Below are 18,003 nucleotides of genomic sequence, written 5' to 3' on the forward strand. Positions count from 1 at the left end.
GAATAGCATTCTGACTTTTATGAGGAAAGAGTTGGGTAATTCCCGTTGAAGGGTGAAAAAAATATATATATATGCTTCGTCACATCACTAGGGGGAAAAACCTGAATCGTAATATTTTTACACCAGCTAAGACTTGCAAATATGGAACTTTAGAAGAAATCCATGTTCTTCTTTTATGAAAATACCTACTAAGCAAGCTTTTCGTGGATTGGTGACAAATGCTTCATGAAGTTTCTTGTTTTGGAAGATGGTGATTTTAATGGTTTTTTGTGGGGAGGGGAAGAGGTGTGTGTGTGTGTGTGTGTGTGTGTGTGTGCGTGTGTGTGTGTGTGTGTGTGTGTGTGTGTGAAGAGGGAGGGAGGGAAGATGGGAGGAAAGGAAGGGGAGGGAGTGAGATAGAGAGAACGAGAGACCAAAGAGAAGTGGATCAGCCCCATACTGAGTGTCTCAGAGGAATAATTCCAGGCACTTTCTTTATGAATCATGAGCTTAGCGTGAAGAAAGGCTTAACAGAGGCCCCTGAATTCAGAGTCAGCTTCAGCACTCATGAGTTAGCTGCCAATATTTTAACGCAAATCGCTGTGTCATTCCTGTGACGTTCCTCTGTGGCTGCTCGCGCCCTTGCTAGAAGCTGTTCTTGCTGAGCCTGAATGATATTTGATGAATCGCCTCCTTCCACCCTGATAAATGTGTTCCTCTACAGAGGGAGAGGAGAGAGAGAGAGAGAGAGAGAGAGAGAGAGAGAGAGAGAGAGAGAGAGAGAGAGAGAAATATACGCTCCAGTTTAGAAGAAAACAAACTCCTCAACTTTCTCCGTGGAGCAGTTACTATGCAGCTGACGCGACTTGGTCCCTAGCTTGCTAGAAGGCGATTTCACATTGACAAAGGGAGAGCTGTGCTTTCCTCACCCGTCCTCAGCCCGGTTGTTCTTTCCTGAGGGGGTTGGGTGGGGGGAATGCAGGCTGTACATTGGAGGGGAATTTTGTGATCCCATTCATTCTCTGTTTGACAGAGAAGACATTGTTTGGTCGCTGTAATAGGCTTGGCGGAATCTGTGCTGTGCATACAGAATGGGAAAAAAGCCACTCAGGGGGGGACCTCAAAATCCTCAGCACTGAATCCCCTCAGAGGGCTTCTTAAAATATAGTTTAATAGCTTCTCCTTCCTGAAGAGGCAAGTCGTCATTTGGGGAAATCGCTTTCCTTGAAGGGATGGTTTGCTTCCCGTTGCATATACATGGGCAACACGGAAACCGTCTCTGAGGTATCCGTATGCCACCCAAATACCGCAGTAACAAGAATGAGAATCATGAAAGTTTAGAAATACTTTATGGACACACCAGGCCAGCTTTGAGCCCACTGGCTGTGCGTCAGTGTTTGCGTGTCGGTGTCAGAGAAGAATAAATAACCTCTGCACATCATCTGCTGGTTCACAGAGCAAGTGGGAGCTGCCTGCGGTAGGGGAAAGAGACACATGGCAAGATGTGCCCTGAGGTGAGAAGTGCGGGGCTAGGGATGGCGTGAGGGTGCCACGCCCAGGTGTTTAGGATAGCAAGGCAGCCACTGCAGAAGCGAAGGTTCAAAGCAGAGTGCCCACCGCTCCTTGCAAACTGCACTGGCAGAAACGTGGCCCGAGGCTGAAATGAGGCCTGCGTTTCTGTGGCTTATGGCTGTATGTTCACCGCCACCATCCCCCCAGTGCAGGAACTGTGTGATGCATGGTCCCTGATGGCCCCAGGTGGCTGGGGACTTTGTGTGTGCACACACGCATGTGAGTTTCTTACTAGAGCGGAAAAAGGTGTTTCCAGGCTGCAGGCTGCCGTGTTCACAGACCAGGATGGCCCCCAGAGAAGGTGTGCTGTGGCCACATTCAAGGGCCCCTCATTTTTATGATCAGACAGAGATTTACCCTCGTTCCCAATCTTGGCTAGTGTTTGCAAGGACTCCCTGCATATTTTTACAAGAACTATATCATATGGATTATGCAAATTGTAGAATTACAGTGGTGATGAACTCAGTATACAGTGGGTCAGAGTCTTTTTAAATTTCTCAGTGTTTTGTCATCTATTACACCACCGTTTTAAAGCTGTGTTTGTACAACCTTTTAAAAATATAGAAAATATATTTATATGCTGATATTTTCAAGTAAATACCAAAGAAATCCAGAAAAATTAACTGAGGTGTCACCAAACCCTTTCCTTTTATTGCTTCAATCTGTTTGGTACATTTATTTTCTCTGGTTTTAAAGTGGTTTTTATTTGATTATTTTTGACAACCAAGCTGAAGGTCACTAAGGGAGGTGAGGCAGAGGTGGGCCTGTCCCGCTGCTCCCCCTGGGGGCTCCTGGGAGGCACGGCCTGGGCAGCAGGCCTGGGGAGCCCTGGTGACAGTTTGCAGAGTGATGCTGACCCATCTGTGAGTCTGGCAGCCCTGCCGACCTGTTCCCTTTCTCCTGAAATCCACGGCAACTGTCCTCGAGGCCTGGTCCTTAGCACGCACTGGGGACAGCCTGGCTCTCCATGGCATGTGACCACAGCCCACCAGAAAGTGGGGGCTCCCACAGGCAGCTAAGTCAGCATGTGCACCCCTGAACGCAGACTGTGCAGACCTACTCTTATTCTTCTTCTTCTCTTTATACTGAAGAGGACACTGACGTGCAGAGAAGGTGAGTGGCTTGTCCAAGGTCCCGCAGGCGGTAAAGGAGGACGGCGGGGGCCCTGGCCTCGTCTGCCCGAGTCTGTGTCCAGCCACAGGTACATCCTGGACCAGCAGAGATCGCTCAGCCATCATGTCCCTTTGGGGTCTAGAAACACCCTGCCGTCCCCACAGAGGTTCCCATGCCGTGTTACACTGTCGGTTTGGGAACTGTACATACTGTGTCAGTGGAAGCAGAATTTGTCATTTCTAGAATTCAAAGTGAGGGTGCATTGATGCAAACTGAGAAACACAGAATCCTTGGCACCGCACCCCACGGCTGTCAGGGTGAGCTGTGCTGTGCGATATGCCTACGTGGGGTCCCCTTGGCCGCACCCGAGAGAGGCCAAGGATGACGGCTGGTTCTTTTCTCCACACCTTTGTCATTGGGAGGGTCCCGTGCCTCCTGCCACACGATGGGTGCTGAGGTCTGCGCTGGTGCCCCACGTGCCAGGATGACAGGCCACTCCTCAGGCTGAGTGGGGATGGCGACAGCTGCCTTCTGGGGGCCTTGCTTTCCCTCAGCCCTTACCAGGTGTAAGGGGGGCGTTAACGGTGCAGCTCCCCACCATGTCCCTACAAAAGGAAAGGAAAAGGGCTTTGTTTATGGTCAGATACGTTTGGGAGACGCGGGTGAAACAAAATTAAATCGATTCACCTGTGGCTGGTTTCTCAGAATTTTTTTGTGACTCTTCACAGCTGGACATAGAATGTAGAGTTTCCTCTGTTTATTCTCTCAGGTGGGGAGAGAGGTGTGGCAACATCCACTGGGTAGTGCTATCTTAAGAAAAGGAGAGATGAGAGAACGTCACGTCTTAGCAGGCAATCAGGTGTTGAGGAAAAATCAACACGCAACGTTTGGGATCCCTCACTTCCAGCCCACCTTTAATAAAACCTCAGTGCAAGTCTAGAGAAGCCTTTCAATGAGTATAAATACACATAAATGAAACATGTCTCCCGTTGAACTCATTGGGGTACGCGACAACATTTTCCTGCAAATCGTAACTCGCTTTCATTTTCAAAGTTTGCAAGACTGACTCATTTGTACTAGGAAGTCGATGCTAGAGAACTATGTTTGGCAACTTGGGGAATATTTTTAGCATTTGAATTTCCCTATTCATGGTACAGCATCAGGCAGAGGAAGGCGGTTGGCATTTCTATAAGGGAGGAAAAGTCGTTCACACTCTCTGTTGTGAGCTAACAATTCATTTCGGAGTAAGCTGAATCCGTCTTGTTTGGAAAATGTTTTACACAAATATTGGCAAGGAAATTCTAACTGCATTTCTGTGGATTTTTAAAATGCCAACTCCCCTCAAGTAAATGATGACAAATTGCACAATATTACCTCTTTCTTCTGAATTTCTGTGCTTCTGTGTGAGCTGCCTATGAGTGCACTGAGTTCTCACACTGCTCTGTCCCATCTGCGTTTTAGATTTAGTTAATCCACGTCGAAATCAGACCATGTTTCGAGGTCCCTCCAAATGTCAAAAACTTTTGGACCTAAACTTCCTCTTATCTGCAGTGTTTTTCTCATAATTAAAACTCCAGACTAATATATTAACATATGCCTTTTCTTTTACATTAGGGAACATGAGAACAGTAATCTGTGGGATTTTGCCCTTAATTGGCTGAATAGAAGAAAGATGTTCATATTCTCTCTCTCTCTCTCTCTCTTTCTCTCTCTCTCTCTCTCTCTCTCTCTCTCTCTCTCTCTCACACACACACACACACACACACACACACACACACACACACGATGTTGAACTAATAAAAAATAAACTACATATAATGTGGGATCCTAGATGGGATTCTGAATTTTTTTTAAAAAAGGACATTAGGTAAAAGTTAAGGAAATCTGAATTAACTACGGACTTCAGTTAATAATCATGCACAATATTGGTTCATTAATTGTACCAAGTTAATATAAAAAGTTAACACACTAGAAAAAATACCTGATGATTTTAATGATAATTCTGATGATAACTAATGTATTACATGGCTCTAGTGGATTCCAGCCTGTTTTGTGATAAGAAGTGGAAAGTGGTAACGATTTCTCCTGTCGCTCTCTGAACACAGCCGTCTGTGGCAGAAGTTGGCAAAATCCGGGAGTTTGAGCCGCTTTGCTGCTCTCTTCCCTGTACCATCTTCAGAGAGGTGAGGACACAGGCTCAGACTTCCTGGGCTGACTCCCACCTTCGGCTGATTTATTTACCCTCTCGGAGTTTCATTTTCCATTTCTATGAAACCAGAGGATCCAACTACATTTTTCTCTCAGGGACTCTGTACCATAGAAAATTCTGACTCTCCGAGTATGTATTGGCAATCTATTTGTGATTGTAACTATGGGATTTATTGAGGAGGACATTTTGGCACTAAAGCAATTTGCATACATCATACAGCTTATAACAGAAGATTATTCATCATTTCTCAGCACTTTAGAAGTCGGCCAAAAAAAAAAAAAAATATGTAGTTCCTGAAAATAATATTATTGCCATGTGAGAGTCATTTATGCATTAAGAAGACAAAACCATGGTTATTTAAAATACCCACAGTGAACTCAAAATCGTATTACAATTTTAAATTATACCTTAATTTGTGATAAAGTGTTATTGTTCATGTAAGGTGCACTTAAAGATTTTAGGTTGATGTGCTTTAGATTCATACATTTAAATGCAATTTAGTTTGAATTTATTATTCACTAACGTTTGTAGTATTATGTGATATTTTAACTTAGGACAACAACATTTTGAATACATAATTATGCTTACAGCTTTTAAGACATGTGTTTACGTTATGCTTGCTGAGTTAATTATCTGGATGTTACTCGTCTGATAATTATTTCTTAATTCCTTTTGAGTTACTGTCTGTCATGAGAAATTATTTTCTATATTCTGTTTATTTATTTATTTATTTATTTGTATTTTCTAGCTATAATGTATCAGTGCTGTGTTTCGATTAGAGACCTATGAAAAAGAAACTTAACTTAGGTTTGCCTTGAAAGTTAATCCCATAATAACAACTTGGCTGGCGGAAACACTCTGGGGATGGCGGAATTGTGGTTCTCAAGTTTGACAATTCAATGAAATCACTCCAGGGGCTTTTAAATGTCCCCACGTGCAGGCTGGACCCCAAACTAATTAAGCCCATCTCTTGGAGGCATTTTTTTTTTAAAAACTCCCTGGGCGCTTCTAAGATGCAGCCAAAATTGAGAACTAGTAGCCTTGAGGAAGAGGGGGGACTGCCTCTTGGGGTGGTCTGTCTACAGCAGAAGTCTCCCCCTCTGTGAGACTGGGTGACTGGAGTAGCTATGGGTCATTTAAAGACCATAGACTTTCAAAGGCAAAGAAGCTTGCCCTGAGTAATAAAGGAAAAAGCATGTCCCTTGCCCTAACTGTCCACCTCACGAATACCTGGAGAGTTTGTTCTGATTCTAAAAGGATTTAGAAATACATCTCCTGCACACCTCAGTGCGACAGTTTGCTCTGGCTTTTTTGTGTTTCGTTGTGGCCTTGCTTGTTTGTTTGGTTGGTTGGTATTTTGGTTCATATACAGGACCAGTGAGAGCTCACACAGAGTGAGCATGCCTGGTACGTACCAGGCCCCGTAACATCACTGTCTCTGTCTCACAGTTGGGAAAGACAGACGTGACTCACTTCAGGATACAAGGGCAGAGCTCTGTTGCATTAGAGAAATCTTATCTCCCTGTACTTGAATATTTCATCGTTTATTCATGCATTCAATAAACATTTATCAAATGTATGTGCTATTCCAAAAAGAAGTTTGAAAATACCAGAAGAGTGCAAAGGGGCTGTATCCCTTATCTGTCGCTTCATAAAAAGCCTGCTGGCCTAATTTGACCACTTGTTTAGCTCTTGATTCTGCAGTTGGTCATTTAGGCTGGGCTCAGCTGGACTTTTCCTCTGGTCTCAAGCAGGCTTCCACGTGCAACGAGCTCAGCGCTGGCTGACCTTGGCTGGGCTCTCACGTGTCTGGGGCTCCAGCTGGGACCACCTGGCTGGATCTCTGGTCCATGGGTCTCTCATCCTTCCGCAGGGCTAGCCTGGCCTGCTTCACGTGATGGAGTTCGGGTTACCTGGGAAAGAATGGAGTATGCAAAGCACATGAGGCCCCATCTCAGAACTGGCCTCCCCTGCGATCCATACAGAAAGCGAGTCACAAGGCCCGCTGAGAATTAGGGGAGAGAAACAGACGTTTCTTGCTGGGAGTCACGTTGCAAGGAGTGAGGACACAGGGAAGGAAAGACTTGTGACTGTTTGTACCATCTCCTACACTGACCTATAGCTCGCAACAACGCTGTGAAGAATTAGCTAAGTGTAACTTGGTATTTCTAGGTGAGACTCTTAGTTAAAAAGTACCTGGCAAATAGTGGATGTTTTGTAAGTGGAAGCCATTAACTTTTTCTTCCATATATTAGAAATCAGATTTTTAGCCAAATTCTTGAATTGCTTACATTGGAAGAATGTCAGACAAGCCTCCAAGGGGTGTTCGTAAAGGGTACACGCTGTGCGTCCTTTCCTTGTTTCAGAAAGATCATACAAGCAGGGGACAGTCCATTGCCCGTAAGTTCCTGTGAACCTGGGCACAGAATTCAGGTGTTGTCACCTGATGAGGCTGGCACACCTGTCTGGGAGCAGGATCCACGCAACGTGAAGTCTCAACTCAAGAAAAGAACCAGAGACAGGGAAGTGCAATACGTCAATTCCAAGCAAATCAAAGGCCTTTTTAATGGGCCCAAACCTACTTCTAAGCCTATGCAAAGAATAAAAACCTCCATAAATCCATATCGATTTCTCTCACTGTTGTATTATAAGTATTTTCACCAAACCAGCTAAGCCCCACATAGTTCCAGATTGATCCACAAACTGCTCTTGGAGCCTATAAATGGGTTTTGATGGAGATTTATTTGTCTGGCAGCTAGAATATCTCTAATCAGTGATGTGAACTAGGTCCCCCCAAAAAAAATCTATCTTCTTTGAAATAAATAGAACATCAAAGCTTATTCAAGAACGTGTCGTGTAGAAATATGGCGACTGTTTATTGAGGATGGTGTCTGCTTTCTACAACAGTTCTAAAACTGTGGAACTTTTAAGGTTTTTAAAGGGATCTCAGATGGTCAGCGGGCTGTGTCCTGATGCCAGCCTTTGCTACCCAACCCTCCCCTTCTAGAGCCCCCCAAAACCCTCAAGAGACCTGGTCTACCTGCTGACATATGGTTTCCAAGGGCTGAATTTCCATTATACTGCAGTCCCTTTCGTGATTCTAGGAAATCCTTGTGGCCAGTGGTTAAGACCAGTGGCTCCTCCCTCTGCTCTGTCCCTCTCTCCCTCTCTGAGCTGCGGGGTGGGGTGGGCCCGGAGCTACTGAAACTCTGTGAACCTCAGTTGCTTACTTGTCAGCAATGCCACAAAGACAGTTGTGTGCACACGGCAGTTACATCACGCGTGGAGCCGTTCCTCTGTTAACCATGACTTAAATACTAAATCTCAGAAATCTAGGTTAGCAGAAAGGAAAAGGGAGCCTAGGTTTCAATGTTCAAAACAGCCCAATAGAAACAGGTCTGCGCGCAGCCCTGCTTCCGTGCGAGTGACATCTGTCATCGCCAACCTGCGTCACTCTAAAACACACAATTACAGGGCGCTCTTTCCAAAAGGCCTTCAGGGCCTTTGCTATGGAGGAGTGAACGCTTGGTTCACTTTTTGAACACTCAGTGTTTGTTTTCAAAGCAATGTTTTACAGACCACATAACAGAGTACCTCGCCTGGTCCCGAGCATATGGTAATAAGTATTGCAGACTTGATATGTCTGTCTCCGCGTGCCTGAGAGGATGTCTGCTTTATCAAATCCATTTTGGCAAGGAAAGTAGTTTTTGTTGATACTGATAGACCATCTGGGGCTTGCTGTTCTAAACTGGATGACTCCATTTACACATGATATCTTGAGGGGGGGGATTCCATCGTTTTTGACATTGGTTTGCCAAACGAGAAGTTGTCCACAGGTTTCTGGACTCAAGGTAAGAGAATTTTACCCTTCGAACGCTGCAGCTGTCTTACGTTACTGCAATGACATTTTTTAATAAATAAAAATTAAATGCACGTATGTTGGAGCAGATCTGAAAGATCCCTGGACATGCTAAGGTTTTTTATAATTGTTTCTATAAAGAAGCTACAGTATATTAAACATTTTGTATTAAGCACATGTCTTGAAAGCTGTGGGGAACCTTATTCAAATGTAAGCCATCCACAAATTTGGTAAGCATAGTCTGTTTCATCTTTCAGATTTCAGATGATTAGTAAAGCATAAATACCAGTCCTGTCCCAAATGTCTGTAGTATTCCCATGAGTTGTCACAGGCTGACACTGAGTAATGGCACCCCAGGTTCCCCTCTTAATGATGCCGTGTCGTGTAAAAGAATGGCAACCAACACCCAGCTGGGAGGGTGTGGGAGAGCAGTTTGGCCCGGCGCCCACCCTGCTCGGTGACCCTCAGCCATCAAGTTGAGTGTCGGTCACCATGTCTCGTTATTTTTGTGCTGTGGTTTCCTTCAGGTAGAATTAAGGGGGGGGGGGGGAAGAATGAGCAGGTCATGTCATTAAAGAAAAGTGAGAAACTTGATGTTTGTTAGATTCCACACGATTTATACCCACCCGGCCTGCCGCTGTGTTGGCAGGACCCGCCTGGCCCCTGCGGCATTGGAAGCTGTGCCCCTAGCAGCTGTGTGGTGTCTGCCTTCCTGGCGTGAGGGTGAGACTGTCACATGGCATGAAACCACTTTTCCCCCTATACGATGTGTAACAAGGAAAGAATATGGGATTTCGAGTAGAAAGCAGCGCTCTGCTGCCTCCTGGCTCAGGATGGGTCTCAGGCAGCCCCTTCAGCTTTCTGGGCTATTGTTTTCTCAGGTGTAAAACATCAGTAATGATTTAAAGAAGAAAAAGAAGAAAAAAAAAGAACCCTGCTTTAAATTTCTCACGAGATTGTTGAGCTACTCAAAAAGTAAAATCTGTGAAAATGTTTGATAAACTCTGAAGTGTTACACAAAAATAAGGGAATAAAAATAGCTGCTCTGAGTCCGTGGGGTGAGGAAAGATGGAGAAGGTTCTCGGTCTTTGCAGATGAGCAGGACTCGTTAGGACGCTCAGCCTGGATCCTGGGGGACGTGCCACACAGCGGATTTGTCCCCTGTCCCTCAGACTCCAAGCCCAAGCACTCTTGCTGTGTTAATGTTGTCATTTATTGTCCTTTTCTTTTGTCTGACAAGAAAAGTGCTAAGTCAGGCTGATATGATACACTTTTTATAAATCCACATTAGTTAATATTTTGTGCTGTTTTGGTTTTGCACAAGTTTGAACTCAGAAGTTCGTGAAATCATTATGTGGTCGGACACCAGACAATGGAAACAATTATGTGATGATTTACGGCAGTGGGCTTTTGTAGGAACAAGGGATGCAAATGGGACCTCTTTTGATTGTGACCTCATGGTTCACAACTAACTATGAAAACAAAAACAAACAAAAACAGACCAGACTGTCCAGATCCAGCACAATTACCCAAACGTGACTAGAGGAGAGGTCGCCACCTACCACGTCTGCTGACGGCCAGGTCAGGTGTGATTTCATAGAAGGGTTTCCACACAGTCTAGTAGGAATGACAAACCTGAGTCAAGTCGGTTACACAAGTAGGTGGACAAAGGAAAACGAGGTGTTGGGAAAGTGAGAAACAGACGTGGCGATGAGAGGTGACCGTTGCGTGGGACGGCCGCCTGGCATCTGGTGGGGGCAGAACTCAGGTAGGGGAGGTTGTAGGTGAGGACGAGGTAAGTGGGACGGAGGCAGTGAGAGGGCAGAATGAGATGAGGGGGCAGGTAGGCAAAAGCCTGAACTTGCAGGAAGGAGGAGGCTGGTCTATGGTTTCACTTTCTTTATCCTTTGGTCAGTTTAAGGGTTTTCAGCAGACGGCTTGGTGTGATCAGTTTTCTTCTTGAAAAGACCCCTCTGCCTGGGGCTTGAAGAAGGGATCGGAGGGCCGCAGTGAGAATACGGTCGCCAAGACAAGAGATGCTGGTGATTTGGGCGAGGGGCTGACTCTGGGGTTCAGAGAAAAGGACAAGTTGGAGACAGGGATTTGCAAGTCATCTAAGAGGTGTTTTGGACTAGACATGGGCCAGGGAGGGGGTCAGTGACAGGACCTGGGAAGTGACCTGGTGCGATTAGCAGAGGTGGTACCGTTCACGGAAGGAAGGAGCCCAGAGGACCCTGTGCGAGGGCACATGGGGAGTCCAGCCTGGGGCACGCTGAGGCCGAGGGCTTGGGACATCCTGGGGGAGGGTTCAGCATTCAGGGGGCAGCTGGACGTACGACCAGAGCTCAAAATAGAGGCTGGGCCTGCAGATATAAATGGGGAGTCAAGGCAACCCCAGAGAAATTGAGCCTATGGTGTGGATAAGACACCAGGAAGAAACTAGGACACAAAATAAGAAAAGGGCCTAAGGCTGAACCTCAAAGAACAAAAATCACAGGATTTCACAGCCAGGGAGAGGAGAAAGCTGTGGGTGTGTCCTCTCAAATGTGTGGTTACCACCACGGTTTGTCATTTTCCTTTTTTTACATATGACACGATGGCATTTTAATTGACACACTGATGGCTAGTCATACAAGTTGCACATTAAAAATGTGTTCTGCTTTTTCTTTCTTACACAGAGAGACATCCAGAAACGTAGGCACCAACCTCACAGGCTTGTGAATGTGAGTTGAGTAGACGAAAATCCTCCATTATTATTTGATAATTTACGTGATAGAAGTGAAAATAGGTAAATAAAAGCCTGGCAGTCACATCTAGGGGCCTAATCGGTTCAGGTTCACATTTTTGGCAAGAAGCTTTCACCGCTAGGGCTTCCTCTTGCATCACACAACCCAGGGTCTGGCTGTGCCTCTCTTCGTGACGCTGAGATTCCTCTGTGGGTTCAGGTGACATCCTCCCGAGTTACCCACTACCCAGCGTCCCTCAATCGTACAGTATGAACAGCCTTGGATGGTCATAGCTGAGAAGTAATGGAGTTGGCTGTGTGAGGGTCTATGGCCCGCAATTCATGGCATAGTTTCCTGCAAATCTCTATAGAAGTCTATTTGAAATGGAATTATATCTTAAACAAATGCGAATTGATCATATTTTCAAATAGTGTATTTTATAAAACATTCATATCGTTTCATAACACGTCTTTTTTAAATACAAATTTATATATATGTATATATATACTAAATATATGAGTTAGTTGAAGCAAAGACCACCATCTCTTACAACTTGATTCTGTCACCGGAATTCCACAGTTTGAAGTAGCTGATTCTGATCTGGATAATGATTACAATTTATCATTTGAATTTAACATAGCTCCAACCAAGAGAAATAATCAGATGAGCTGTATATTTGAATACTTTGTGTACATGAGTTGTTAAAAGACGCAGCTTCTTCCTTAGGTATATTTTGGAATAACCTAAGTTTTGTTGGAATAGCAGCAAAAGCAGAGAAGGGACTAATATGTGTCAGGAGCCTTTTCAGGGCAAGAGCACTCGATCATGCCTGTTGCCCAAGACATGAACGGGGCTGATTTTGATAGTGACCTCAAATACACTTTTCCACACAGACTGGAAACTGAAATACTGCAGAGGCGGAATGGAGCCGACGTGCAAACGCAGGCATGCGTTTGAAAGCCTGGCAGAGGGTGGTAGCAACATGGCTTGAAGTTGTTGATACCAGAAGCGCCTCAAAATAGAGTTTGTGTCCAGCTGTCAATTCCATATATCAGTAGGATTTGTCCTGAAGATATTACAGCCGACTTCTTGGCCAGTACTGTTAGTAGCGTGTGGTACTAATGGAAGCCTAAGATTACGGACAAAAGCTCCCAGGCTCCTAATCCACCAATGTTAAGTGGTTGCTTTTTGCAACGTCACTCCTGGCCCAAGCCAGATGTGTGTGGGAATGAACAATAGAAGAGACCCCAAAACTCTCCCATGGGAGACCGAGGACCCTATGCCAAATAAACAGGGTGTTACGCCTGCCCCCCACCATAAAGTGATCTAAAGAAACCTCTACAGAAGGTTGATAGTGCAATTTCAAACATTAATGTCTAGCTGACTTCCACTGGGAATTGAAAGAAACAGCCAAGACTGCAAGCCTTGCAAATGGAAAAGTTTTCTCCGGCAGAAGCTGAGAGCCAGCCAGACAGAGGTCAGCGAGGTCCAGGGTCCAAACCGCTGTCTCTGCAAAGCAGCTGGTTCCGTGGTTCTCAATAAAATCCCAACCCGTGCACATTGCGTGGGGTCGGTAGTTTAAAGTGGCAACCTTACACACTCATTTATTATCTATTGACATCAGTCGTTTCACCCTCAAAGATTACAGGACTATCTTCGGAAGTCTTCTAGGCAAGACGGCAAAGATAACGCATTCGTCCACCCCATTAGTCTTTCCCAAGAACCTGCTACTGTTGTAGGTGCTGGAGTGATAGCTGCAAAGACAGGACTGCTTGTGTTCACAGAGGTTACATTCGAGAGGGCATCATGCAGCCATCAACACAGAGGCCAATAGATAAGATGCCTTCAGGTAGAGCTAACAAGAAAGGAAGAGAGGGTACTGGGATCGAGGCTGAACATGGGGTAGATGGGACGACTTTACAATGATTGGTCAGTGAAAGGTTCTCTGAGAACATGATGCTTAAACAGGACAAAAAATAAAATAAAATAGGAAAAAGCTGCCCGATGACCCGAAGGTAAACAGCTCCAGGTTGATGGCAAACTCCACGTGTTCAAGAGCTAGATAGAAAAAGCCTGTGGGATTGCAAGGTCATGGTCATTGAGACTAAGGAACCAGCTGAGCCTTGAGGGGTTGGACCCACCTGGCCCGTGGTCGTCCCTCCATAAATGTTTGTCAAACAGAGCTGAACCAAATGTATTGTGTCCGTTTAAGCATTGATGATCAAGAGAAAAGCTTAAGTCACCTAAAGCATAAGGAAAAGAATGGTCATAGTAATGTACTGGTTTCCAGAACACTCTTTACCTCAAGAATTATGGATCATTTTGCAAGTGGAGAGATAGTGTATTTTAGATCAGCTTTGACATGCAACCTAAAAACACTGGTACGTGAGAACCAATAACGGACCAGGTGATTTTCTTTAATATTTCTTGTTGAAATGCCTGTGTTTGAAAATACTTTAAGATAATCCTATTTTAATTTATCTAATCAATTATGTTGAGCCATACAACGTTTAGATTAGTATTTTGAGGGAGGCAGAAAAAATATGTAGACATAATGTAGCAGCCAATCAAGGAACGTGGCTGAATGTTCGTGTATTCTGAGCTTGAGTGTTTCTGCTGGAAGCTCAGGTACCACTGTCTGAAACAGACTCCCTCTGTGCTCTATTTTGGCCCGGGTTCGAAGGATATGCTTGTGCGGAAGGCTTGGTTCAGGTGGTTCCCAGGGCAGATGTATGTGGGAAGAAGAGCAATGAGCTACATGTATGTCTTGTGTTATCACGCCCTGACCATGCCATGTTCCAATACTACTGTAAGACATAAAATAGGTAGCATGTGCCAGTTAAGAGCTCAGAAATATGAATGGATAGTATAGCTGAGGGATTCTCAGCCCTCTCTATAATCTATATTCACATGGCCTGGGGACGTATTTACAAATATCAATGTCAGACCGCATCCCGGCCCAAATAAGCCATTTTCTGGGGTTAGGTCTGGACATTGGTGTATTGTAAAAAGTTTCCCAAGTGATTCTAATGTACAGCCAGGATTGAAAACCCTGTCTAATTCAAAGGAGTTTAATCATTCTCTATAGCCTTTAGGATAGAGTTGGTTTGGTTTTAATCATCTTAGTCTTTGCATCTCATCTGCACACTTTTTTCATTATTTATAGAGATCAGAACTTACTCTCTCAAAGGTTAATTCAGTGGGAAAGTCTTTTTTTCCTTCCTTCCTTTTGCCTTCTTTCATCCTTTGCTTTTTTAAAAATGTATCTTCCTCCAAAGCCTAATATGAACATTGAGAACTTTTGAAATCTATAAAGGTCCATGGTAATTATTAATAAATATACAGCTTCATGTAGGCCATATTTAGAAATTAAAATCTGCCTCTAAGAAATATTGAGGTTGTTGTAATAAAGACACTTATATAAGACTCTTCAAACAGTGTGAAATCAAAAACTTGTCATTGGGGTTGGTGTAGAGAGAGGAAAGAAAGATCTAGACGATGGTAATTGCTATAATTGAAGGATAATTGCAGCTTTGAGCTTCCAGCTCGCCATAGGAGCAGGAAAGAGAAAAAGGAAATATGATTTTTGTGTGTACAGTTTAGTTGTTATAAACAAAAAATTAGCAACTAATTTGTCAGGATAAAAAAAAAAAATCTCCTTCCAGGCACTAAAAATCTCTGTGTTTATCACTCAGGCACACAAAGCTTCATGTTCTATACAATAGGACGATATCACTAATGCTTTTACCAAAAAATGCAGATAAACATCATGACAGTTTCTTATGTGACTGTTTCTTAAAAGCCACCCTTTTATGACATCAGTTAGTCAGTGGGTTCAGCTACTACCTAATGTAGCTCAGGGTAATAGCACCATGTCAGCTGTAATATGGAAGAATTAGGGTTCGGGTCAGCAGTGAGAGGAGCAGGCATCTTTCAGATCATCTGAAAGCCATACCCAGTAATAAATTAGGGGAAAGGCATCAGATCACAACTCCCTGAGGAAATGTGAAAGATTGTAATTTGATCTTTTAGCCAATTCCTACGCTTTTTAATTCTTACAGTGGCAGTATCATAGCACAGTCTTTGAGAGCGTATTGACGATTTGGGGACAGTACTGAAATCATGCACCCCAGTGTCTTAGATAGATTAGTGAATGTTGCAGAACGTCTAAGGTTGTTCTTATCATGTTCTCAGTTAGATGAAACAGAGGGTATCGGTGGCTCCTAATGGACCAGTTGTTCCTCAAATCTGCTTGTTCTTGATACATTATAATACGGCAGCATATTAGGAAGTAAAATGAAGTAGGATTTCAAAGACTTTGGAGAAAGGCCCAAGAAAAGTACGGTGAAAAAGACTGAATCATTTTCTTAAATTTAAGGTATAATAATGTATTGTTTTACAATTAATGTTGAGAAATCACATAACCACCATAAACAATTGCTTACAAACGGGACTGGGATGAAGCCATGTGGCTTTGGTGATTTAACCCAGTGAATTAAAATGATCACTTTAACTAAATTGACTTTTTTGTGTGTGTCTGAGAAAACACACCTTCTTGTTCCATTTGGTAAGTGTATTTTTCTTGAAGTTGTCCTGTAATAGAGGCATGAGAAATAATTAACCAGTGACGGTCTCAAGATCAAATCCCACTGTTCCATTTCCCATGGTGTGTTTCCAGAGCTGCCATTACAGCTAGGCAGTGCACTCCCCCACCTCTAGGGGGCGCCACTTACACGTGAGCGCCTGTGCTCTCAGCTGAACCAGAGCTACTCGAAGCCTCAGTGGCACAGAAGAACGAACCCCCATTTCTGTCTCCATGTGCAAACTTATCCTTGAGTTCTCATGTCCCATTTTTAAAGTTCTTATACTCTATTAACATCTGTTTCTTTTACTAATAAATTAAAGTTAAAATCCACTAACTTGGGCAGTCGAGATAGGGCTGGCGTCTTTTCCCTGAGCTTACCACAACTTATCCCTAAGAGGTGCCTCTCCCAACCTGCCAAGCTTGCCCCTTCCCACAGCCCACTCCCCTACCTGTCAATGTAATGCCTTTGAAATGTTCCTTCCCAAAAAGAGGTGACATCATGGCCTGGAGAAGTGTGTGTGTGTGTGTGGGGGGGGGGGGGTCAAAGCCATTCCCTGATATGAGCTCTCGTTGTGCAATCTCAAGGCTCTTTTTTGTTCTCTACTTTCCAAAGAACATGGAAATCGGGGCAAAGTAACCGTGCTGACTGCCTGACGTACAACGTGGTTTGAACTCAGCTGAGGAAAAGGCTATCTTTAAAATATCAGTGTTATGAATCCATATTCTAGGTCTCGCCGAAGAAAAGCTCTTCCTACTTGTGGCAGACAGTGAGAGTTCCACACGTGGTCCTTCAGCTCGGAAACCACTGTGGCATTCAAAATACACGTAAAACACTCCAAATTATACTAGATGCTTCATAGCCCTAAAACTTCCATTTTGTCCGTGCTTTACAAACAGGAAAAAAAAAAAAAAGAGGAAAATCTTGAGGGAGGAGATGTGATTTTCATTAGCTATGAAGACTTTCACAATGGTATTAGTTTCAGTTCATTAAGTCTTATAACCACATTAGCTGTGTGGCATCGTAAGGAGAAGCCATGCCTTGTGGAGGCCTCCCCGAATTTCCCAGAGTTTCATTGCCTCTGTCTACTGGGATGCCATAGGGCATTAGACTGTGCCTTTCACGGGATGAGCCAATGAAAACAGTACAGTGTGTAGAAACCAAGTTTGCCCAAACGTATCCTCTCACCCTTTCCTAATTCCTTCTCCAGGGAATCCCTTGGCCAAATGCTGTGTCAGTTCTGAGGAATTCTGAACTTCTGAAGCCTTGATAAGATAAGCAACTCCCCCCTCACTGGGATTCCCCTTGGGCTCCTAACACATTCTGAGCAAAGGGTTTTCAGTGAACTGTTTATTTCAGAATCACTTAGAATGTGTGTTAAAAGTACAGATTCTTGGGCCCCTCTTTAGCTCTGTTTTATAAGAATATCTGAGGGTCAGGCTGGACATCAGGTGTTGTGAACAGGACTTGATGGGACCCTGGGGGGGTTGGGGGGGGACATCTGTGCAGTGGCTGATGCTCTCACACCTGGGAAGGAAGGCAGACCCACTGGTGAGGCTGATGGACGGAGGGGAGGGGTGGCCGTGCACGTTGATGCAAATCCAGGCAAGCTGTTGGGTCAGGCCACAGTGAAAACACGCATCCGTGTAAGCTGAGGAAGTAGTCCCTGGATCAGAAGTGACACGTGTCCTACCCTCTGCCATGTCTCCACCCGGGACCCGACGACTCACCCATCGGCCTCTTCTGTCTAGTCCAGTCTTCTGGGCTCTCGGACATTCATGGCCTTGGTAATGAGCAAGGATCTCTTCCACAGGACGTGACTGGTCCTGATGGCTGAGTGTCATGTCTAGTCACGTCAGACCGTGTGCCAGCAGACGCCTCACAGGGGTGGCTTCCCTGGTTCACCATCTCCTCTACCTCCATCTATGGAGTTTTATCTCCCTGACATTGGGCAAAGGAGGA

General features: G+C 44.5%; 1 protein-coding gene across 1 annotated transcript in view; it reads left to right on the plus strand.

Moving 5' to 3' along the window:
* PAG1 (phosphoprotein membrane anchor with glycosphingolipid microdomains 1) overlaps nucleotides 1-18,003 on the plus strand; it is a 111,664-nt gene that overhangs the window by 63,323 nt on the left and 30,338 nt on the right. The gene's annotated exons all lie outside the window — the stretch shown is intronic.

This window comes from Rhinolophus sinicus, chromosome 7, assembly GCF_057876585.1.
Source record: "Rhinolophus sinicus isolate RSI-liver-muscle chromosome 7, RSI-T2T, whole genome shotgun sequence".
NCBI lineage: Eukaryota > Metazoa > Chordata > Mammalia > Chiroptera > Rhinolophidae > Rhinolophus > Rhinolophus sinicus.